The sequence below is a fragment of the Carassius gibelio genome, chromosome A10, assembly GCF_023724105.1.
Source record: "Carassius gibelio isolate Cgi1373 ecotype wild population from Czech Republic chromosome A10, carGib1.2-hapl.c, whole genome shotgun sequence".
Taxonomy (NCBI): Eukaryota; Metazoa; Chordata; class Actinopteri; order Cypriniformes; family Cyprinidae; genus Carassius; species Carassius gibelio.
Genome location: NC_068380.1, coordinates 25,009,115 through 25,034,823, shown reverse-complemented (window position 1 = coordinate 25,034,823; position 25,709 = coordinate 25,009,115). Strand labels below are relative to the sequence as shown.

The 25,709-nt window shown below is 45.6% G+C and overlaps 1 long non-coding RNA gene across 3 annotated transcripts; it reads right to left on the bottom strand.

The window, feature by feature from the left end:
- Nucleotides 1-1,609: 1,609 nt before the first annotated feature.
- Nucleotides 1,610-25,290, bottom strand: LOC128021601 (uncharacterized). 3 transcript variants are annotated; one of them, XR_008185611.1, is made up of 4 exons: nucleotides 24,772-25,290; nucleotides 10,873-11,099; nucleotides 3,962-4,031; nucleotides 2,347-2,443 (listed from the first exon to the last, which is right to left on the bottom strand). It is a non-coding gene; the product is annotated as an uncharacterized LOC128021601 (long non-coding RNA). The 3 variants fall into 3 exon arrangements; XR_008185610.1 differs by lacking the exons at nucleotides 2,347-2,443; nucleotides 3,962-4,031 and adding an exon at nucleotides 1,610-1,752; XR_008185609.1 differs by lacking the exon at nucleotides 2,347-2,443 and having other exon boundaries at nucleotides 3,826-4,031.
- Between the last annotated feature and the right edge of the window lie 419 nt (nucleotides 25,291-25,709).

Here is a 25,709-nt window from a genome sequence, read left to right as displayed (position 1 = left end):
GCTGTTGTGTGTGATTTGGGGGTGTGCTTGTGACTCTTGGCGGCCGGTGGGACTCAGGACCGTGCACAACCGTTTTCGAATCCTTCGGGATTCGGATTCTGGATTTTCCTTCACCTAACCAAGCCAGTGCCGGGTTCCTATGGACCTCGAGTTCCCTGTACTCACCTGAATTATGCACAAAGGTGCCTACTTACCTGCTGCAAGTGCCTGCTGATCGACATTATTCGCCTAGTACCTGTAAAAAATTAAAAAACAACAATACAGTTTATTAGTGTGTGAAAGAAACAATTCATGAAGCATCATACAATGCTGAAGGTGGTTATCGGTTGCTATTGGTTGCGAGGTGAGAAGCCCCGCCCTCCTGGCACATAAATGCTGGAGCGAGCTGGGTCAGAGTCATTTTGTCATTGAATTCGCCTGATGAGAACACTGTGGGAAGGTTCGAAACGCGTCGCGACAGACCTGAATGACAAAATTTGAAGACATTTAAAAATAAACAGCCTGGCATCATTAGGGTGGTGATGCGTCTGAGCACAATATATGTTTATTCAATTTTTCTTCTCCGTCCATACAGACGTTGAGATGTGTACTTTTAGAGTAATATACCCCTCACCACATCTAAACCTTAACCTACCATCGGTTTTTCTTCACACACCCCTGAGAAAAACAGCCCGTGTGGCTGTAGCCCGGGTTTGGGATTTTTTACAGAGCCTAAAAAAATATTTTAGACTGGCGTTGGCTTTCTGTGGGGAAGTGTTGGCTGTTGTGTGTGATTTGGGGGTGTGCTTGTGACTCTTGGCGGCCGGTGGGACTCAGGACCGTGCACAACCGTTTTCGAATCCTTCGGGATTCGGATTCTGGATTTTCCTTCACCTAACCAAGCCAGTGCCGGGTTCCTATGGACCTCGAGTTCCCTGTACTCACCTGAATTATGCACAAAGGTGCCTACTTACCTGCTGCAAGTGCCTGCTGATCGACATTATTCGCCTAGTACCTGTAAAAAATTAAAAAACAACAATACAGTTTATTAGTGTGTGAAAGAAACAATTCATGAAGCATCATACAATGCTGAAGGTGGTTATCGGTTGCTATTGGTTGCGAGGTGAGAAGCCCCGCCCTCCTGGCACATAAATGCTGGAGCGAGCTGGGTCAGAGTCATTTTGTCATTGAATTCGCCTGATGAGAACACTGTGGGAAGGTTCGAAACGCGTCGCGACAGACCTGAATGACAAAATTTGAAGACATTTAAAAATAAACAGCCGGCATCATTAGGGTGGTGATGCGTCTGAGCACAATATATGTTTATTCAATTTTTCTTCTCCGTCCATACAGACGTTGAGATGTGTACTTTTAGAGTAATATACCCCTCACCACATCTAAACCTTAACCTACCATCGGTTTTTCTTCACACACCCCTGAGAAAAACAGCCCGTGTGGCTGTAGCCCGGGTTTGGGATTTTTTACAGAGCCTAAAAAAATATTTTAGACTGGCGTTGGCTTTCTGTGGGGAAGTGTTGGCTGTTGTGTGTGATTTGGGGGTGTGCTTGTGACTCTTGGCGGCCGGTGGGACTCAGGACCGTGCACAACCGTTTTCGAATCCTTCGGGATTCGGATTCTGGATTTTCCTTCACCTAACCAAGCCAGTGCCGGGTTCCTATGGACCTCGAGTTCCCTGTACTCACCTGAATTATGCACAAAGGTGCCTACTTACCTGCTGCAAGTGCCTGCTGATCGACATTATTCGCCTAGTACCTGTAAAAAATTAAAAAACAACAATACAGTTTTATTAGTGTGTGAAAGAAACAATTCATGAAGCATCATACAATGCTGAAGGTGGTTATCGGTTGCTATTGGTTGCGAGGTGAGAAGCCCCGCCCTCCTGGCACATAAATGCTGGAGCGAGCTGGGTCAGAGTCATTTTGTCATTGAATCGCCTGATGAGAACACTGTGGGAAGGTTCGAAACGCGTCGCGACAGACCTGAATGACAAAAATTTGAAGACATTTAAAAATAAACAGCCGGCATCATTAGGGTGGTGATGCGTCTGAGCACAATATATGTTTATTCAATTTTTCTTCTCCGTCCATACAGACGTTGAGATGTGTACTTTTAGAGTATTATACCCCTCACTCACATCTAAACCTTAACCTACCATCGGTTTTTCTTCACACAACACCCCTGAGAAAAACAGCCCGTGTGGCTGTAGCCCGGGTTTGGGATTTTTACAGAGCCTAAAAAAATATTTTAGACTGGCGTTGGCTTTCTGTGGGGAAGTGTTGGCTGTTTGTGTGTGATTTGGGGGTGTGCTTGTGACTCTTGGCGGCCGGTGGACTCAGGACCGTGCACAACCGTTTCGAATCCTTCGGGATTCGGATTCTGGATTTTCCTTCACCTAACCAAGCCAGTGCCGGGTTCCTATGGACCTCGAGTTCCCTGTACTCACCTGAATTATGCACAAGGTGCCTACTTACCTGCTGCAAGTGCCTGCTGATCGACATTATTCGCCTAGTACCTGTAAAAAATTAAAAAACAACATTACAGTTTATTAGTGTGTGAAAGAAACAATTCATGAAGCATCATACAATGCTGAAGGTGGTTATCGGTTGCTATTGGTTGCGAGGTGAGAAGCCCCGCCCTCCTGCACATAAATGCTGGAGCGAGCTGGGTCAGAGTCATTTTGTCATTGAATTCGCCTGATGAGAACACTGTGGGAAGGTTCGAAACGCGTCGCGACAGACCTGAATGACAAAATTTGAAGACAATTAAAAATAAACAGCCGGCATCATTAGGGTGGTGATGCGTCTGAGCACAATATATGTTTATTCAATTTTTCTTCTCCGTCCATACAGACGTTGAGATGTGTACTTTTAGAGTAATATACCCCTCACCACATCTAAACCTTAACCTACCATCGGTTTTTCTTCACACACCCCCTGAGAAAAACAGCCCGTGTGGCTGTAGCCCGGGTTTGGGATTTTTTACAGAGCCTAAAAAAATATTTTAGACTGGCGTTGGCTTTCTGTGGGGAAGTGTTGGCTGTTGTGTGTGATTTGGGGGTGTGCTTGTGACTCTTGGCGGCCGGTGGGACTCAGGACCGTGCACAACCGTTTTCGAATCCTTCGGGATTCGCGAATTCTGGATTTTCCTTCACCTAAACCAAGCCAGTGCCGGGTTCCTATGGACCTCGAGTTCCCTGTACTCACCTGAATTATGCACAAAGGTGCCTACTTACCTGCTGCAAGTGCCTGCTGATCGACATTATTCAGCCCTAGTACCTGTAAAAAATTAAAAAACAACAATACAGTTTATTAGTGTGTGAAAGAAACAATTCATGAAGCATCATACAATGCTGAAGGTGGTTATCGGTTGCTATTGGTTGCGAGGTGAGAAGCCCCGCCCTCCTGGCACATAAATGCTGGAGCGAGCTGGGTCAGAGTCATTTTGTCATTGAATTCGCCTGATGAGAACACTGTGGGAAGGTTCGAAACGCGTCGCGACAGACCTGAATGACAATATTTGAAGACATTTAAAAATAAACAGCCGGCATCATTAGGGTGGTGGATGCGTCTGAGCACAATATATGTTTATTCAATTTTTCTTCTCCGTCCATACAGACGTTGAGATGTGTACTTTTAGAGTAATATACCCTCACCACACTAAACCTTAACCTACCATCGGTTTTTCTTCACACACCCCTGAGAAAAACAGCCCGTGTGGCTGTAGCCCGGGTTTGGGAATTTTTTACAGAGCCTAAAAAAATATTTTAGACTGGCGTTGGCTTTCTGTGGGGAAGTGTTGGCTGTTGTGTGTGATTTGGGGGTGTGCTGTGACTCTTGGCGGCCGGTGGGACTCAGGACCGTGCACAACCGTTTTCGAATCCTGCGGGATTCGGATTCTGGATTTTCCTTCACCTAACCAAGCCAGTGCCGGTTCCTATGGACCTCGAGTTCCCTGTACTCACCTGAATTATGCACAAAGGTGCCTACTTACCTGCTGCAAGTGCCTGCTGATCGACATTATTCGCCTAGTACCTGTAAAAAAATTAAAAAACAACAATACAGTTTATTAGTGTGTGAAAGAAACAATTCATGAAGCATCATACAATGCTGAAGGTGGTTATCGGTTGCTATGGTTGCGAGGTGAGAAGCCCCGCCCTCCTGGCACATAAATGCTGGAGCGAGCTGGGTCAGAGTCATTTTGTCATTGAATTCGCCTGATGAGAACACTGTGGGAAGGTTCGAAACGCGTCGCGACAGACCTGAATGACAAAATTTGAAGACATTTAAAAATAAACAGCCGGCATCATTAGGGTGGTGATGCGTCTGAGCACAATATATGTTTATTCAATTTTCTTCTCCGTCCATACAGACGTTGAGATGTGTACTTTTAGAGTAATATACCCCTCACCACATCTAAACCTTAACCTACCATCGGTTTTTCTTCACACACCACCCTGAGAAAAACAGCCCGTGTGGCTGTAGCCCGGGTTTGGGGATTTTTTACAGAGCCTAAAAAAATATTTTAGACTGGCGTTGCTTTCAGTGGGGAGGTGTTGGCTGTTGTGTGTGATTTGGGGGTGTGCTTGTGACTCTTGGCGGCCGGTGGGACTCAGGACCGTGCACAACCGTTTCGAATCCTTCGGGATTCGGATTCTGGATTTTCCTTCACCTAACCAAGCCAGTGCCGGGTTCCTATGGACCTCGAGTTCCTGTACATCACCTGAATTATGCACAAAGGTGCCTACTTACCTGCTGCAAGTGCCTGCTGATCGACATTATTCGCCTAGTACCTGTAAAAAATTAAAAACAACAATACAGTTTATTAGTGTGTGAAAGAAACAATTCATGAAGCATCATACAATGCTGAAGGTGGTTATCGGTTGCTATTGGTTGCGAGGTGAGAAGCCCCGCCCTCCTGGCACATAAATGCTGGAGCGAGCTGGTCAGAGTCATTTTGTCATTGAATTCGCCTGATGAGAACACTGTGGGAAGGTTCGAAACGCGTCGCGACAGACCTGAATGACAAAATTTGAAGACATTTAAAAATAAACAGCCGGCATCATTAGGGTGGTGATGCGTCTGAGCACAATATATGTTTATTCAATTTTTCTTCTCCGTCCATACAGACGTTGAGATGTGTACTTTTAGAGTAATATACCCCTCACCACATCTAAACCTTAACCTACCATCGGTTTTTCTTCACACACCCCTGAGAAAAACAGCCCGTGTGGCTGTAGCCCGGGTTTGGGATTTTTTACAGAGCCTAAAAAAATATTTTAGACTGGCGTTGGCTTTCTGTGGGGAAGTGTTGGCTGTTGTGTGTGATTTGGGGGTGTGCTTGTGACTCTTGGCGGCCGGTGGGACTCAGGACCGTGCACAACCGTTTTCGAATCCTTCGGGATTCGGATTCTGGATTTTCCTTCACCTAACCAAGCCAGTGCCGGGGTTCCTATGGACCTCGAGTTCCCTGTACTCACCTGAATTATGCACAAAGGTGCCTACTTACCTGCTGCAAGTGCCTGCTGATCGACATTATTCGCCTAGTACCTGTAAAAAATTAAAAAACAACAATACAGTTTATTAGTGTGTGAAAGAAACAATTCATGAAGCATCATACAATGCTGAAGGTGGTTATCGGTTGCTATTGGTTGCGAGGTGAGAAGCCCCGCCCTCCTGGCACATAAATGCTGGAGCGAGCTGGGTCAGAGTCATTTTGTCATTGAATTCGCCTGATGAGAACACTGTGGGAAGGTTCGAAACGCGTCGCGACAGACCTGAATGACAAAATTTGAAGACATTTAAAAATAAACAGCCGGCATCATTAGGGTGGTGATGCGTCTGAGCACAATATATGTTTATTCAATTTTTCTTCTCCGTCCATACAGACGTTGAGATGTGTACTTTTAGAGTAATATACCCCTCACCACATCTAAACCTTAACCTACCATCGGTTTTTTCACACACACCCCCCTGAGAAAAAACAGCCCGTGTGGCTGTAGCCCCGGGTTTGGGATTTTTTACAGAGCCTAAAAAAATATTTTAGACTGGCGTTGGCTTTCTGTGGGGAAGTGTTGGCTGTTGTGTGTGATTTTGGGGGTGTGCTTGTGACTCTTGGCGGCCGGTGGGACTCAGGACCGTGCACAACCGTTTTCGAATCCTTCGGGATTCGGATTCTGGATTTTCCTTCACCTAACCAAGCCAGTGCCCGGGTTCCTATGGACCTCGAGTTCCCTGTACTCACCTGAATTATGCACAAAGGTGCCTACTTACCCTGCTGCAAGTGCCTGCTGATCGACATTATTCGCCTAGTACCTGTAAAAAATTAAAAAACAACAATACAGTTTATTAGTGTGTGAAAGAAACAATTCATGAAGCATCATACAATGCTGAAGGTGGTTATCGGTTGCTATTGGTTGCGAGGTGAGAAGCCACCGCCCTCCCTGGCACATAAATGCTGGAGCGAGCTGGGTCAGAGTCATTTTGTCATTGAATTCGCCTGATGAGAACACTGTGGGAAGGTTCGAAACGCGTCGCGACAGACCTGAATGACAAAATTTGAAGACATTTAAAAATAAACAGCCGGCATCATTAGGGTGGTGATGCGTCTGAGCACAATATATGTTTATTCAATTTTTCTTCTCCGTCCATACAGACGTTGAGATGTGTACTTTTAGAGTAATATACCCCTCACCACATCTAAACCTTAACCTACCATCGGTTTTTCTTCACACACCCCTGAGAAAAACAGCCCGTGTGGCTGTAGCCCGGGTTTGGGATTTTTTACAGAGCCTAAAAAAATATTTTTAGACTGGCGTTGGCTTTCTGTGGGGAAGTGTTGGCTGTTGTGTGTGATTTGGGGGTGTGCTTGTGACTCTTGGCGGCCGGTGGGACTCAGGACCGTGCACAACCGTTTTCGAATCCTTCGGGATTCGGATTCTGGATTTTCCTTCACCTAACCAAGCCAGTGCCGGGTTCCTATGGACCTCGAGTTCCCTGTACTCACCTGAATTATGCACAAAGGTGCCTACTTACCTGCTGCAAGTGCCTGCTGATCGACATTATTCGCCTAGTACCTGTAAAAAATTAAAAAACAACAATACAGTTTATTAGTGTGTGAAAGAAACAATTCATGAAGCATCATACAATGCTGAAGGTGGTTATCGGTTGCTATTGGTTGCGAGGTGAGAAGCCCCGCCCTCCTGGCACATAAATGCTGGAGCGAGCTGGGTCAGAGTCATTTTGTCATTGAATTCGCCTGATGAGAACACTGTGGGAAGGTTCGAAACGCGTCGCGACAGACCTGAATGACAAAATTTGAAGACATTTAAAAATAAACAGCCGGCATCATTAGGGTGGTGATGCGTCTGAGCACAATATATGTTTATTCAATTTTTCTTCTCCGTCCATACAGACGTTGAGATGTGTACTTTTAGAGTAATATACCCCTCACCACATCTAAACCTTAACCTACCATCGGTTTTTCTTCACACACCCCTGAGAAAAACAGCCCGTGTGGCTGTAGCCCGGGTTTGGGATTTTTTACAGAGCCTAAAAAAATATTTTAGACTGGCGTTGGCTTTCTGTGGGGAAGTGTTGGCTGTTGTGTGTGATTTGGGGGTGTGCTTGTGACTCTTGGCGGCCGGTGGGACTCAGGACCGTGCACAACCGTTTTCGAATCCTTCGGGATTCGGATTCTGGATTTTCCTTCACCTAACCAAGCCAGTGCCGGGTTCCTATGGACCTCGAGTTCCCTGTACTCACCTGAATTATGCACAAAGGTGCCTACTTACCTGCTGCAAGTGCCTGCTGATCGACATTATTCGCCTAGTACCTGTAAAAAATTAAAAAACAACAATACAGTTTATTAGTGTGTGAAAGAAACAATTCATGAAGCATCATACAATGCTGAAGGTGGTTATCGGTTGCTATTGGTTGCGAGGTGAGAAGCCCCGCCCTCCTGGCACATAAATGCTGGAGCGAGCTGGGTCAGAGTCATTTTGTCATTGAATTCGCCTGATGAGAACACTGTGGGAAGGTTCGAAACGCGTCGCGACAGACCTGAATGACAAAATTTGAAGACATTTAAAAATAAACAGCCGGCATCATTAGGGGTGGTGATGCGTCTGAGCACAATATATGTTTATTCAATTTTTCTTCTCCGTCCATACAGACGTTGAGATGTGTACTTTTAGAGTAATATACCCCTCACCACATCTAAACCATAACCTACCATCGGTTTTTCTTCACACACACCCCTGAGAAAAACAGCCCGTGTGGCTGTAGCCCGGGTTTGGGATTTTTACAGAGCCTAAAAAAATATTTTAGACTGGCGTTGGCTTTCTGTGGGAAGTGTTGGCTGTTGTGTGTGATTTGGGGGTGTGCTTGTGACTCTTGGCGGCCGGTGGGACTCAGGACCGTGCACAACCGTTTTCGAATCCTTCGGGATTCGGATTCTGGATTTTCCTTCACCTAACCAAGCCAGTGCCCGGGTTCCTATGGACCTCGAGTTCCCCTGTACTCACCTGAATTATGCACAAAGGTGCCTACTTACCTGCTGCAAGTGCCTGCTGATCGACATTATTCGCCTAGTACCTGTAAAAAATTAAAAAACAACAATACAGTTTATTAGTGTGTGAAAGAAACAATTCATGAAGCATCATACAATGCTGAAGGTGGTTATCGGTTGCTATTGGTTGCGAGGTGAGAAGCCCCGCCCTCCTGGCACATAAATGCTGGAGCGAGCTGGGTCAGAGTCATTTTGTCATTGAATTCGCCTGATGAGAACACTGTGGGAAGGTTCGAAACGCGTCGCGACAGACCTGAATGACAAAATTTGAAGACATTTAAAAATAAACAGCCGGCATCATTAGGGTGGTGATGCGTCTGAGCACAATATATGTTTATTCAATTTTTCTTCTCCGTCCATACAGACGTTGAGATGTGTACTTTTAGAGTAATATACCCCTCACCACATCTAAACCTTAACCTACCATCGGTTTTTCTTCACACACCCCTGAGAAAAACAGCCCGTTGTGGCTGTAGCCCGGGTTTGGGATTTTTTACAGAGCCTAAAAAAATATTTTAGACTGGCGTTGGCTTTCTGTGGGGAAGTGTTGGCTGTTGTGTGTGATTTGGGGGTGTGCTTGTGACTCTTGGCGGTCGGTGGGGACTCAGGACCGTGCACAACCGTTTTCGAATCCTTCGGGATTCGGATTCTGGATTTTCCTTCACCTAACCAAGCCAGTGCCGGGTTCCTATGGACCTCGAGTTCCCTGTACTCACCTGAATTATGCACAAAGGTGCCTACTTACCTGCTGCAAGTGCCTGCTGATCGACATTATTCGCCTAGTACCTGTAAAAAATTAAAAAACAACAATACAGTTTATTAGTGTGTGAAAGAAACAATTCATGAAGCATCATACAATGCTGAAGGTGGTTATCGGTTGCCTATTGGTTGCGAGGTGAGAAGCCCCGCCCTCCTGGCACATAAATGCTGGAGCGAGCTGGGTCAGAGTCATTTTGTCATTGAATTCGCCTGATGAGAACACTGTGGGAAGGTTCGAAACGCGTCGCGACAGACCTGAATGACAAAATTTGAAGACATTTAAAAATAAACAGCCGGCATCATTAGGGTGGTGATGCGTCTGAGCACAATATATGTTTTATTCAATTTTTCTTCTCCGTCCATACAGACGTTGAGATGTGTACTTTTAGAGTAATATACCCCTCACCACATCTAAACCTTAACCTACCATCGGTTTTTTCTTCACACACCCCTGAGAAAAACAGCCCGTGTGGCTGTAGCCCGGGTTTGGGATTTTTTACAGAGCCTAAAAAAATATTTTAGACTGGCGTTGGCTTTCTGTGGGGAAGTGTTGGCTGTTGTGTGTGATTTGGGGGTGTGCTTGTGACTCTTGGCGGCCGGTGGGACTCAGGACCGTGCACAACCGTTTTCGAATCCTTCGGGATTCGGATTCTGGATTTTCCTTCACCTAACAAGCCAGTGCCGGGTTCCTATGGACCTCGAGTTCCCTGTACTCACCTGAATTATGCACAAAGGTGCCTACTTACCTGCTGCAAGTGCCTGCTGATCGACATTATTCGCCTAGTACCTGTAAAAAATTAAAAAACAACAATACAGTTTATTAGTGTGTGAAAGAAACAATTCATGAAGCATCATACAATGCTGAAGGTGGTTATCGGTTGCTATTGGTTGCGAGGTGAGAAGCCCCGCCCTCCTGGCACATAAATGCTGGAGCGAGCTGGGTCAGAGTCATTTTGTCATTGAATTCGCCTGATGAGAACACTGTGGGAAGGTTCGAAACGCGTCGCGACAGACCTGAATGACAAAATTTGAAGGACATTTAAAAATAAACAGCCGGCATCATTAGGGTGGTGATGCGTCTGAGCACAATATATGTTTATTCAATTTTTCTTCTCCGTCCATACAGACGTTGAGATGTGTACTTTTAGAGTAATATACCCCTCACCACATCTAAACCTTAACCTACCATCGGTTTTTCTTCACACACCCCTGAGAAAAACAGCCCGTGTGGCTGTAGCCCGGGTTTGGGATTTTTTACAGAGCCTAAAAAAAATATTTTAGACTGGCGTTGGCTTTCTGTGGGGAAGTGTTGGCTGTTGTGTGTGATTTGGGGGTGTGCTTGTGACTCTTGGCGGCCGGTGGGACTCAGGACCGTGCACAACCGTTTTCGAATCCTTCGGGATTCGGATTCTGGATTTTCCTTCACCTAACCAAGCCAGTGCCGGGTTCCTATGGACCTCGAGTTCCCTGTACTCACCCTGAATTATGCACAAAGGTGCCTACTTACCTGCTGCAAGTGCCTGCTGATCGACATTATTCGCCTAGTACCTGTAAAAAATTAAAAAACAACAATACAGTTTATTAGTGTGTGAAAGAAACAATTCATGAAGCATCATACAATGCTGAAGGTGGTTATCGGTTGCTATTGGTTGCGAGGTGAGAAGCCCCGCCCTCCTGGCACATAAATGCTGGAGCGAGCTGGGTCAGAGTCATTTTGTCATTGAATTCGCCTGATGAGAACACTGTGGGAAGGTTCGAAACGCGTCGCGACAGACCTGAATGACAAAATTTGAAGACATTTAAAAATAAACAGCCGGCATCATTAGGGTGGTGATGCGTCCTGAGCACAATATATGTTTATTCAATTTTTCTTCTCCGTCCATACAGACGTTGAGATGTGTACTTTTAGAGTAATATACCCCTCACCACATCTAAACCTTAACCTACCATCGGTTTTTCTTCACACACCCCTGAGAAAAACAGCCCGTGTGGCTGTAGCCCGGGTTTGGGATTTTTTACAGAGCCTAAAAAAATATTTTAGACTGCGTTGGCTTTCTGTGGGGAAGTGTTGGCTGTTTGTGTGTGATTTGGGGGTGTGCTTGTGACTCTTGGCGGCCGGTGGGACTCAGGACCGTGCACAACCGTTTTCGAATCCTTCGGGATTCGGATTCTGGATTTTCCTTCACCTAACCAAGCCAGTGCCGGGTTCCTATGGACCTCGAGTTCCCTGTACTCACCTGAATTATGCACAAAGGTGCCTACTTACCTGCTGCAAGTGCCTGCTGATCGACATTATTCGCCTAGTACCTGTAAAAAATTAAAAAACAACAATACAGTTTATTAGTGTGTGAAAGAAACAATTCATGAAGCATCATACAATGCTGAAGGTGGTTATCGGTTGCTATTGGTTGCGAGGTGAGAAGCCCCGCCCTCCTGGCACATAAATGCTGGAGCGAGCTGGGTCAGAGTCATTTTGTCATTGAATTCGCCTGATGAGAACACTGTGGGAAGGTTCGAAACGCGTCGCGACAGACCTGAATGACAAAATTTGAAGACATTTAAAAATAAACAGCCGGCATCATTAGGGTGGTGATGCGTCTGAGCACAATATATGTTTTTTCAATTTTCTTCTCCGTCCATACAGACGTTGAGATGTGTACTTTTAGAGTAATATACCCCTCACCACATCTAAACCTTAACCTACCCATCGGTTTTTCTTCACAACACCCCTGAGAAAAACAGCCCGTGTGGCTGTAGCCCGGGTTTGGATTTTTTTACAGAGCCTAAAAAAATATTTTAGACTGGCGTTGGCTTTCTGTGGGGAAGTGTTGGCTGTTGTGTGTGATTTGGGGTGTGCTTGTGACTCTTGGCGGCCGGTGGGACTCAGGACCGTGCACAACCGTTTTCGAATCCTTCGGGATTCGGATTCTGGATTTTCCTTCACCTAACCAAGCCAGTGCCGGGTTCCTATGGACCTCGAGTTCCTGTACTCACCTGAATTATGCACAAAGGTGCCTACTACCCTGCTGCAAGTGCCTGCTGATCGACATTATTCGCCTAGTACCTGTAAAAAATTAAAATCAACAATACAGTTTATTAGTGTGTGAAAGAAACAATTCATGAAGCATCATACAATGCTGAAGGTGGTTATCGTTGCTATTGGTTGCGAGGTGAGAAGCCCCTCCCTCCTGGCACATAAATGCTGGAGCGAGCTGGGTCAGAGTCATTTTGTCATTGAATTCGCCTGATGAGAAACACTGTGGGAAGGTTCGAAAACGCGTCGCGACAGACCTGAATGACAAAATTTGAAGACATTTAAAAATAAACAGACGGCATCATTAGGGTGGTGATGCGTCTGAGCACAATATATGTTTATTCAATTTTTCTTCTCCGTCCAATACAGACGTTGAGATGTGTACTTTTAGAGTAATATACCCCTCACACACATCTAAACCTTAACCTACCATCGGTTTTTCTTCACACACCCCTGAGAAAAACAGCCCGTGTGGCTGTAGCCCGGGTTTGGGATTTTTTACAGAGCCTAAAAAAATATTTTAGACTGGCGTTGGCTTTCTGTGGGGAAGTGTTGGCTGTTGTGTGTGATTTGGGGGTGTGCTTGTGACTCTTGGCGGGCCGGTGGGACTCAGGACCGTGCACAACCGTTTTCGTATCCTTCGGGATTCGGATTCTGGATTTTCCTTCACCTAACCAAGCCAGTGCCGGGTTCCTATGGACCTCGAGTTCCCTGTACTCACCTGAATTATGCACAAAGGTGCCTACTTACCTGCTGCAAGTGCCTGCTGATCGACATTATTCGCCTAGTACCTGTAAAAAATTAAAAAACAACAATACAGTTTATTAGTGTGTGAAAGAAACAATTCATGAAGCATCATACAATGCTGAAGGTGGTTAACGGTTGCTATTGGTTGCGAGGTGAGAAGCCCCGCCCTCCTGGCACATAAATGCTGGAGCGAGCTGGGTCAGAGTCATTTTGTCATTGAATTCGCCTGATGAGAACACTGTGGGAAGGTTCGAAACGCGTCGCGACAGACCTGAATGACAAAATTTGAAGACATTTTAAAAATAAACAGCCGGCATCATTAGGGTGGTGATGCGTCTGAGCACAATATATGTTTATTCAATTTTTCCTTCTCCGTCCATACAGACGTTGAGATGTGTACTTTTAGAGTAATATACCCCTCACCACATCTAAACCTTAACCTACCATCGGTTTTTCTTCACACACCCCTGAGAAAAACAGCCCGTGTGGCTGTAGCCCGGGTTTGGGATTTTTTACAGAGCCTACAAAAATATTTTAGACTGGCGTTGGCTTTCTGTGGGGAAGTGTTGGCTGTTGTGTGTGATTTGGGGTGTGCTTGTGACTCTTGGCGGCCGGTGGGACTCAGGACCGTGCACAACCGTTTTCGAATCCTTCGGGATTCGGATTCTGGATTTTCCTTCACCTAACCAACAGGCCAGTGCCGGGTTCCTATGGACCTCGTGTTCCCTGTACTCACCTGATTATGCACAAAGGTGCCTACTTACCTGCTGCAAGTGCCTGCTGATCGACATTATTCGCCTAGTACCTGTAAAAAATTAAAAAACAACAATACAGTTTATTAGTGTGTGAAAGAAACAATTCATGAAGCATCATACAATGCTGAAGGTGGTTAATCGGTTGCTATTGGTTGCGAGGTGAGAAGCCCCGCCCTCCTGGCACATAAATGCTGGAGCGAGCTGGGTCAGAGTCATTTTGTCATTGAATTCGCCTGATGAGAACACTGTGGGAAGGTTCGAAACGCGTCGCGACAGACCTGAATGACAAAATTTGAAGACATTTAAAAATAAACAGCCGGCATCATTAGGGTGGTGATGCGTCTGAGCACAATATATGTTTATTCAATTTTTCTTCTCCGTCCATACAGACGTTGAGATGTGTACTTTTAGAGTAATATACCCCTCACCACATCTAAACCTTAACCTACCCATCCGGTTTTTCTTCACACACCCCTGAGAAAAACAGCCCGTGTGGCTGTAGCCCGGGTTTGGGATTTTTTACAGAGCCTAAAAAAATATTTTAGACTGGCGTTGGCTTTCTGTGGGGAAGTGTTGGCTGTTGTGTGTGATTTGGGGGTGTGCTTGTGACTCTTGGCGGCCGGTGGGACTCAGGACCGTGCACAACCGTTTTCGAATCCTTCGGGATTCGATTCTGGATTTTCCTTCACCTAACCAAGCCAGTGCCGGGTTCCTATGGACCTCGATTCCCTGTACTCACCTGAATTATGCACAAAGGTGCCTACTTACCTGCTGCAAGTGCCTGCTGATCGACATTATTCGCCTAGTACCTGTAAAAAATTAAAAAACAACAATACAGTTTATTAGTGTGTGAAAGAAACAATTCATGAAGCATCATACAATGCTGAAGGTGGTTATCGGTTGCTATTGGTTGCGAGGTGAGAAGCCCCGCCCTCCTGGCACATAAATGCTGGAGCGAGCTGGGTCAGAGTCATTTTGTCATTGAATTCGCCTGATGAGAACACTGTGGGAAGGTTCGAAACGCGTCGCGACAGACCTGAATGACAAAATTTGAAGACATTTAAAAATAAACAGCCGGCATCATTAGGGTGGTGATGCGTCTGAGCACAATATATGTTTATTCAATTTTTCTTCTCCGTCCATACAGACGTTGAGATGTGTACTTTTAGAGTAATATACCCCTCACCACATCTAAACCTTAACCTACCATCGGTTTTTCTTCACACACCCCTGAGAAAAAACAGCCCGTGTGGCTGTAGCCCGGGTTTGGGATTTTTTACAGAGCCTAAAAAAATATTTTAGACTGGCGTAGGCTTTCTGTGGGAAGTGTTGGCAGTTGTGTGTGATTTGGGGGTGTGCTTGTGACTCTTGGCGGCGCGTGGGACTCAGGACCGTGCACAACCGTTTTCGAATCCTTCGGGATTCGGATTCTGGATTTTCCTTCACCTAACCAAGCCAGTGCCGGGTTCCTATGGACCTCGAGTTCCCTGTACTCACCTGAATTATGCACAAAGGTGCCTACTTACCTGCTGCAAGTGCCTGCTGATCGACATTATTCGCCTAGTACCTGTAAAAAATTAAAAAACAACAATACAGTTTATTAGTGTGTGAAAGAAACAATTCATGAAGCATCATACAATGCTGAAGGTGGTTATCGGTTGCTATTGGTTGCGAGGTGAGAAGCCCCGCCCTCCTGGCACATAAATGCTGGAGCGAGCTGGGTCAGAGTCATTTTGTCATTGAATTCGCCTGATGAGAACACTGTGGGAAGGTTCGAAAACGCGTCGCGACAGACCTGAATGACTAAAATTGAAGACATTTAAAAATAAACAGCCGGCATCATTAGGGTGGTGATGCGTCTGAGCACAATATATGTTTATTCAATTTTTCTTCTCCGTCCATACAGACGTTGAGATGTGTACTTTTAGAGTAATATACCCCTCACCACATCTAAACCCTTAACCTACCATCGGTTTTTCTTCACACACCCCTGAGAAAAACAGCCCGTGTGGCTGTAGCCCGGGTTTGGGATTTTTTACAGAGCCTAAAAAAATATTTTAGACATGGCGTTGGCTTTCTGTGGGGAAGTGTTGGCTGTTGTGTGTGATTTGGGGTGTGCTTGTGACTCTTGGCGCCGGTGGGACTCAGGACCGTGCACAACCGTTTTCGAATCCTTCGGGATTCGGATTCTGGATTTTCCTTCACCTAACCAAGCCAGTGCCGGGTTCCTATGGACCTCGAGTTCCCTGTACTCACCTGAATTATGCACAAAGGTGCCTACTTACCTGCTGCAAGTGCCTGCTGATCGACATTATTCGCCTAGTACCTGTAAAAAATTAAAAACAACAATACAGTTTATTAGTGTGTGAAAGAAACAATTCATGAAGCATCATACAATGCTGAAGGTGGTTATCGGTTGCTATTGGTTGCGAGGTGAGAAGCCCCGCCCTCCTGGCACATAAATGCTGGAGCGAGCTGGGTCAGAGTCATTTTGTCATTGAATTCGCCTGATGAGAACACTGTGGGAAGGTTCGAAACGCGTCGCGACAGACCTGAATGACAAAATTTGAAGACATTTAAAAATAAACAGCCGGCATCATTAGGGTGGTGATGCGTCTGAGCACAATATATGTTTATTCAATTTTTCCTTCTCCGTCCATACAGACGTTGAGATGTGTACTTTTAGAGTAATATACCCCTCACCACATCTAAACCTTAACCTACCATCGGTTTTTCTTCACACACCCCTGAGAAAAACAGCCCGTGTGGCTGTAGCCCGGGTTTGGGATTTTTTACAGAGCCTAAAAAAATATTTTAGACTGGCGTTGGCTTTCTGTGGGGAAGTGTTGGCTGTTGTGTGTGATTTGGGGGTGTGCTTGTGACTCTTGGCGGCCGGTGGGACTCAGGACCGTGCACAACCGTTTTCGAATCCTTCGGGATTCGGATTCTGGATTTTCCTTCACCTAACCAAGCCAGTGCCGGGTTCCTATGGACCTCGAGTTCCCTGTACTCACCTGAATTATGCACAAAGGTGCCTACTTACCTGCTGCAAGTGCCTGCTGATCGACATTATTCGCCTAGTACCTGTAAAAAATTAAAAACAACAATACAGTTTATTAGTGTGTGAAAGAAACAATTCATGAAGCATCATACAATGCTGAAGGTGGTTATCGGTTGCTATTGGTTGCGAGGTGAGAAGCCCCGCCCTCCTGGCACATAAATGCTGGAGCGAGCTGGGTCAGAGTCATTTTGTCATTGAATTCGCCTGATGAGAACACTGTGGGAAGGTTCGAAACGCGTCGCGACAGACCTGAATGACAAAATTTGAAGACATTTAAAAATAAACAGCCGGCATCATTAGGGTGGTGATGCGTCTGAGCACAATATATGTTTATTCAATTTTTCTTCTCCGTCCATACAGACGTTGAGATGTGTACTTTTAGAGTAATATACCCCTCACCACATCTAAACCTTAACCTACCATCGGTTTTTCTTCACACACCCCCTGAGAAAAACAGCCCGTGTGGCTGTAGCCCCGGGTTTGGGATTTTTTACAGAGCCTAAAAAAATATTTTAGACTGGCGTTGGCTTTCTGTGGGGAAGTGTTGGCTGTTGTGTGTGATTTGGGGGTGTGCTTGTGACTCTTGGCGGCCGGTGGGACTCAGGACCGTGCACAACCGTTTTCGAATCCTTCGGGATTCGGATTCTGGATTTTCCTTCACCTAACCAAGCCAGTGCCGGGTTCCTATGGACCTCGAGTTCCCTGTACTCACCTGAATTATGCACAAAGGTGCCTACTTACCTGCTGCAAGTGCCTGCTGATCGACATTATTCGCCTAGTACCTGTAAAAAAATTAAAAAACAACAATACAGTTTATTAGTGTGTGAAAGAAACAATTCATGAAGCATCATACAATGCTGAAGGTGGTTATCGGTTGCTATTGGTTGCGAGGTGAGAAGCCCCGCCCTCCTGGCACATAAATGCTGGAGCGAGCTGGGTCAGAGTCATTTTGTCATTGAATTCGCCTGATGACGAACACTGTGGGAAGGTTCGAAACGCGTCGCGACAGACCTGAATGACAAAATTTGAAGACATTTAAAAATAAACAGCCGGCATCATTAGGGTGGTGATGCGTCTGAGCACAATATATGTTTATTCAATTTTCTTCTCCGTCCATACAGACGTTGAGATGTGTACTTTTAGAGTAATATACCCCTCACCACATCTAAACCTTAACCTACCATCGGTTTTTCTTCACACACCCCTGAGAAAAACAGCCCGTGTGGCTGTAGCCCGGGTTTGGGATTTTTTACAGAGCCTAAAAAAATATTTTAGAACTGGCGTTGGCTTTCTGTGGGGAAGTGTTGGCTGTTGTGTGTGATTTGGGGGTGTTGCTTGTGACTCTTGGCGGCCGGTGGGACTCAGGACCGTGCACACAACCGTTTTCGAATCCTTCGGGATTCGGATTCTGGATTTTCCTTCACCTAACCAAGCCAGTGCCGGGTTCCTATGGACCTCGAGTTCCCTGTACTCACCTGAATTATGCACAAAGGTGCCTACTTACCTGCTGCAAGTGCCTGCTGATCGACATTATTCGCCTAGTACCTGTAAAAAATTAAAAAACAACAATACAGTTTATTAGTGTGTGAAAGAAACAATTCATGAAGCATCATACAATGCTGAAGGTGGTTATCGGTTGCTATTGGTTGCGAGGTGAGAAGCCCCGCCCTCCTGGCACATAAATGCTGGAGCGAGCTGGGTCAGAGTCATTTTGTCATTGAATTCGCCTGATGAGAACACTGTGGGAAGGTTCGAAACGCGTCGCGACAGACCTGAATGACAAAATTTGAAGACATTTAAAAATAAACAGCCGGCATCATTAGGGTGGTGATGCGTCTGAGCACAATATATGTTTATTCAATTTTTCTTCTCCGTCCATACAGACGTTGAGATGTGTACTTTTAGAGTAATATACCCCTCACCACATCTAAACCTTAACCTACCATCGGTTTTTTTCTTCACACACCCCTGAGAAAAACAGCCCGTGTGGCTGTAGCCCGGGTTTGGGATTTTTTACAGAGCCTAAAAAAATATTTTAGACTGGCGTTGGCTTTCTGTGGGGAAGTGTTGGCTGTTGTGTGTGATTTGGGGGGTGTGCTTGTGACTCTTGGCGGCCGGTGGGACTCAGGACCGTGCACAACCGTTTTCGAATCCTTCGGGATTCGGATTCTGGATTTTCCTTCACCTAACCAAGCCAGTGCCGGGTTCCTATGGACCTCGAGTTCCCTGTACTCACCTGAATTATGCACAAAGGTGCCTACTTACCTGCTGCAAGTGCCTGCTGATCGACATTATTCGCCTAGTACCTGTAAAATTAAAAAACAACAATACAGTTTATTAGTGTGTGAAAGAAACAATTCATGAAGCATCATACAATGCTGAAGGTGGTTATCGGTTTGCTATTGGTTGCGAGGTGAGAAGCCCCGCCCTCCTGGCACATAAATGCTGGAGCGAGCTGGGTCAGAGTCATTTTGTCATTGAATTCGCCTGATGAGAACACTGTGGGAAGGTTCGAAACGCGTCGCGACAGACCTGAATGACAAAATTGAAGACATTTAAAATAAACAGCCGGCATCATTAGGGTGGTGATGCGTCTGAGCACAATATATGTTTATTCAATTTTTCTTCTTCTCCGTCCATACAGACGTTGAGATGTGTACTTTTAGAGTAATATACCCTCACCACATCTAAACCTTAACCTACCATCGGTTTTTTCTTCACACACCCCTGAGAAAAACAGCCCGTGTGGCCTGTAGCCCGGGTTTGGGATTTTTTACAGAGCCTAAAAAAAATATTTTAGACTGGCGTTGGCTTTCTGTGGGGAAGTGTTGGCTGTTGTGTGTGATTTGGGGGTGTGCTTGTGACTCTTGGGGCCGGTGGGACTCAGGACCGTGCACAACCGTTTTCGAATCCTTCGGGATTCGGATTCTGGATTTTCCTTCACCTAACCAAGCCAGTGCCGGGTTCCTATGGACCTCGAGTTCCCTGTACTCACCTGATTATGCACAAAGGTGCCTACTTACCTGCTGCAAGTGCCTGCTGATCGACATTATTCGCCTAGTACCTGTAAAAAATTAAAAAACAACAATACAGTTTATTAGTGTGTGAAAGAAACAATTCATGAAGCATCATACAATGCTGAAGGTGGTTATCGGTTGCTATTGGTTGCGAGGTGAGAAGCCCCGCCCTCCTGGCACATAAATGCTGGAGCGAGCTGGGTCAGAGTCATTTTGTCATTGAATTCGCCTGATGAGAACACTGTGGGAAGGTTCGAAACGCGTCGCGACAGACCTGAATGACAAAATTTGAAGACATTTAAAAATAAACAGCCGGCATCATTAGGGTGGTGATGCGTCTGAGCACAATATATGTTTATTCAATTTTTCTTCTCCGTCCATACAGACGTTGAGATGTGTACTTTTAGAGTAATATACCCCTCACCAACATCTAAACCTTAACCTACCATCGGTTTTTCTTCACACACCCCCCTGAGAAAAACAGCCCGTGTGGCTGTAGCCCGGGTTTGGGATTTTTTACAGAGCCTAAAAAAATATTTTAGACTGGCGTTGGCTTTCTGTGGGGAAGTGTTGGCTGTTGTGTGTGATTTGGGGGTGTGCTTGTGACTCTTGGCGGCCGGTGGGACTCAGGACCGTGCACAACCGTTTTCGAATCCTTCGGGATTCGGATTCTGGATTTTCCTTCACCTAACCAAGCCAGTGCCGGGTTCCTATGGACCTCGAGTTCCCTGTACTCACCTGAATTATGCACAAAGGTGCCTACTTACCTGCTGCAAGTGCCTGCTGATCGACATTATTCGCCTAGTACCTGTAAAAAATTAAAAAACAACAATACAGTTTATTAGTGTGTGAAAGAAACAATTCATGAAGCATCATACAATGCTGAAGGTGGTTATCGGTTGCTATTGGTTGCGAGGTGAGAAGCCCCGCCCTCCCTGGCACATAAATGCTGGAGCGAGCTGGGTCAGAGTCATTTTGTCATTGAATTCGCCTGATGAGAACACTGTGGGAAGGTTCGAAACGCGTCGCGACAGACCTGAATGACAAAATTTGAAGACATTTAAAAATAAACAGCCGGCATCATTAGGGTGGTGATGCGTCTGAGCACAATATATGTTTATTCAATTTTTCTTCTCCGTCCATACAGACGTTGAGATGTGTACTTTTAGAGTAATATACCCCTCACCACATCTAAACCTTAACCTACCATCGGTTTTTCTTCACACACCCCTGAGAAAAACAGCCCGTGTGGCTGTAGCCCGGGTTTGGGATTTTTTACAGAGCCTAAAAAAATATTTTAGACTGGCGTTGGCTTTCTGTGGGGAAGTGTTGGCTGTTGTGTGTGATTTGGGGGTGTGCTTGTGACTCTTGGCGGCCGGTGGGACTCAGGACCGTGCACAACCGTTTTCGAATCCTTCGGGATTCGGATTCTGGATTTTCCTTCACCTAACCAAGCCAGTGCCGGGTTCCTATGGACCTCGAGTTCCCTGTACTCACCTGAATTATGCACAAAGGTGCCTACTTACCTGCTGCAAGTGCCTGCTGATCGACATTATTCGCCTAGTACCTGTAAAAAATTAAAAAACAACAATACAGTTTATTAGTGTGTGAAAGAAACAATTCATGAAGCATCATACAATGCTGAAGGTGGTTATCGGTTGCTATTGGTTGCGAGGTGAGAAGGCCCCAGCCCTCCTGGCACATAAATGCTGGAGCGAGCTGGGTCAGAGTCATTTTGTCATTGAATTCGCCTGATGAGAACACTGTGGGAAGGTTCGAAACGCGTCGCGACAGACCTGAATGACAAAATTTGAAGACATTTAAAAATAAACAGCCGGCATCATTAGGGTGGTGATGCGTCTGAGCACAATATATGTTTATTCAATTTTTCTTCTCCGTCCATACAGACGTTGAGATGTGTACTTTTAGAGTAATATACCCCTCACCACATCTAAACCTTAACCTACCATCGGTTTTTCTTCACACACCCCTGAGAAAACAGCCCGTGTGGCTGTAGCCCGGTTTGGGATTTTTTACAGAGCCTAAAAAAAATATTTTAGACTGGCGTTGGCTTTCTGTGGGGAAGTGTTGGCTGTTGTGTGTGATTTGGGGGTGTGCTTGTGACTCTTGGCGGCCGGTGGACTCAGGACCGTGCACAACCGTTTTCGAATCCTTCGGATTCGGATTCTGGATTTTCCTTCACCTAACCAAGCCAGTGCCGGGTTCCTATGGACCTCGAGTTCCCTGTACTCACCTGAATTATGCACAAAGGTGCCTACTTACCTGCTGCAAGTGCCTGCTGATCGACATTATTCGCCTAGTACCTGTAAAAAATTAAAAAACAACAATACAGTTTATTAGTGTGTGAAAGAAACAATTCATGAAGCATCATACAATGCTGAAGGTGGTTATCGGTTGCTATTGGTTGCGAGGTGAGAAGCCCCGCCCTCCTGGCACATAAATGCTGGAGCGAGCTGGGTCAGAGTCATTTTGTCATTGAATTCGCCTGATGAGAAACACTGTGGAAGGTTCGAAACGCGTCGCGACAGACCTGAATGACAAAATTTGAAGACATTTAAAAAAAAAACAGCCGGCATCATTAGGGTGGTGATGCGTCTGAGCACAATATATGTTTATTCAATTTTTCTTCTCCGTCCATACAGACGTTGAGATGTGTACTTTTAGAGTAATATACCCCTCACCACATCTAAACCTTAACCTACCATCGGTTTTTCTTCACACACCCCTGAGAAAAACAGCCCGTGTGGCTGTAGCCCGGGTTTGGGATTTTTTACAGAGCCTAAAAAAATATTTTAGACTGGCGTTGGCTTTCTGTGGGGAAGTGTTGGCTGTTGTGTTTGATTTGGGGGTGTGCTTGTGACTCTTGGCGGCCGGTGGGACTCAGACCGTGCACAAACCGTTTCGAATCCTTCGGGATATCGGATTCTGGATTTTCCTTCACCTAACCAAGCCAGTGCCGGGTTCCTATGGACCTCGAGTTCCCTGTACTCACCTGAATTATGCACAAAGGTGCCTACTTACCTGCTGCAAGTGCCTGCTGATCGACATTATTCGCCTAGTACCTGTAAAAAATTAAAAAACAACAATACAGTTTATTAGTGTGTGAAAGAAACAATTCATGAAGCATCATACAATGCTGAAGGTGGTTATCGGTTGCTATTGGTTGCGAGGTGAGAAAGCCCCGCCCTCCTGGCACATAAATGCTGGAGCGAGCTGGGTCAGAGTCATTTTGTCATTGAATTCGCCTGATGAGAACACTGTGGGAAGGTTCGAAACGCGTCGCGACAGACCTGAATGACAAAATTTGAAGACATTTAAAATAAACAGCCGGCATCATTAGGGTGGTGATGCGTCTGAGCACAATATATGTTTATTCAATTTTTCTTCTCCGTCCATACAGACGTTTGAGATGTGTACTTTTAGAGTACTATACCCCTCACCACATCTAAACCTTAACCTACCATCGGTTTTTCTTCACACACCCCTGAGAAAAAACAGCCCGTGTGGCTGTAGCCCGGGTTTGGGATTTTTTACAGAGCCTAAAAAAATATTTTAGACTGGCGTTGGCTTTCTGTGGGAAGTGTTGGCTGTTGTGTGTGATTTGGGGGTGTGCTTGTGACTCTTGGCGGCCGGTGGGACTCAGGACCGTGCACAACCGTTTTCGAATCCTTCGGGGATTCGGATTCTGGATTTTCCTTCACCTAACCAAGCCAGTGCCGGGTTCCTATGGACCTCGAGTTCCCTGTACTCACCTGAATTATGCACAAAGGTGCCTACTTACCTGCTGCAAGTGCCTGCTGATCGACATTATTCGCCTAGTACCTGTAAAAAATTAAAAAACAACAATACAGTTTATTAGTGTGTGAAAGAAACAATTCATGAAGCATCATACAATGCTGAAGGTGGTTATCGGTTGCTATTGGTTGCGAGGTGAGAAGCCCCGCCCTCCTGGCACATAAATGCTGGAGCGAGCTGGGTCAGAGTCATTTTGTCATTGAATTCGCCTGATGAGAACACTGTGGGAAGGTTCGAAACGCGTCGCGACAGACCTGAATGACAAAATTTGAAGACATTTAAAAATAAACAGCCGGCATCATTAGGGTGGTGATGCGTCTGAGCACAATATATGTTTATTCAATTTTTCTTCTCCGTCCATACAGACGTTGAGATGTGTACTTTTAGAGTAATATACCCCTCACCACATCTAAACCTTAACCTACCATCGGTTTTTCTTCACACACCCCCTGAGAAAAACAGCCCGTGTGGCTGTAGCCCGGTTTGGGATTTTTTACAGAGCCTAAAAAAATATTTTAGACTGGCGTTGGCTTTCTGTGGGAAGTGTTCGGCTGTTGTGTGTGATTTGGGGGTGTGCTTGTGACTCTTGGCCGGCCGGTGGGACTCAGGACCGTGCACAACCGTTTTCGAATCCTTCGGGATTCGGATTCTGGATTTTCCTTCACCTAACCAAGCCAGTGCGGGTTTCCTATGGACCTCGAGTTCCCTGTACTCACCTGAATTATGCACAAAGGTGCCTACTTACCTGCTGCAAGTGCCTGCTGATCGACATTATTCGCCTAGTACCTGTAAAAAATTAAAAAACAACAATACAGTTTATTAGTGTGTGAAAGAAACAATTCATGAAGCATCATACAATGCTGAAGGTGGTTATCGGTTGCTATTGGTTGCGAGGTGAGAAGCCCCGCCCTCCTGGCACATAAATGCTGGAGCCGAGCTGGGTCAGAGTCATTTTGTCATTGAATTCGCCTGATGAGAACACTGTGGGAAGGTTCGAAAACGCGTCCGCGGACAGACCTGAATGACAAAATTTGAAGACATTTAAAAATAAACAGCCGGCATCATTAGGGTGGTGATGCGTCTGAGCACAATATATGTTTATTCAATTTTTCTTCTCCGTCCATACAGACGTTGAGATGTGTACTTTTAGAGTAATATACCCCCTCACCACATCTAAACCTTAACCTACCATCGGTTTTTCTTCACACACCCCTGAGAAAAACAGCCCGTGTGGCTGTAGCCCGGGTTTGGGATTTTTTACAGAGCCTAAAAAAATATTTTAGACTGGCGTTGGCTTCTGTGGGGAAGTGTTGGCTGTTGTGTGTGATTTGGGGGTGTGCTTGTGACTCTTGGCGGCCGGTGGGACTCAGGATCCTGCACAACCGTTTTCGAATCCTTCGGGATTCGGATTCTGGATTTTCCTTCACCTAACCAAGCCAGTGCCGGGTTCCTATGGACCTCGAGTTCCCTGTACTCACCTGAATTATGCACAAAGGTGCCTACTTACCTGCTGCAAGTGCCTGCTGATCGACATTTTTCGCCTAGTACCTGTAAAAAATTAAAAACAACAATACAGTTTATTAGTGTGTGAAAGAACAATTCATGAAGCATCATACAATGCTGAAGGTGGTTATCGGTTGCTATTGGTTGCGAGGTGAGAAGCCCCCGCCCTCCTGGCACATAAATGCTGGAGCGAGCTGGGTCAGAGTCATTTTGTCATTGAATTCGCCTGATGAGAACACTGTGGGAAGGTTCGAAAACGCGTCGCGACAGACCTGAATGACAAAATTTGAAGACATTAAAAATAAACAGCCGGCATCATTAGGGTGGTGATGCGTCTGAGCACAATATATGTTTATTCAATTTTTTCTTCTCCGTCCATACAGACGTTGAGATGTGTACTTTTAGAGTAATATACCCCTCACCACATCTAAACCTTAACCTACCATCGGTTT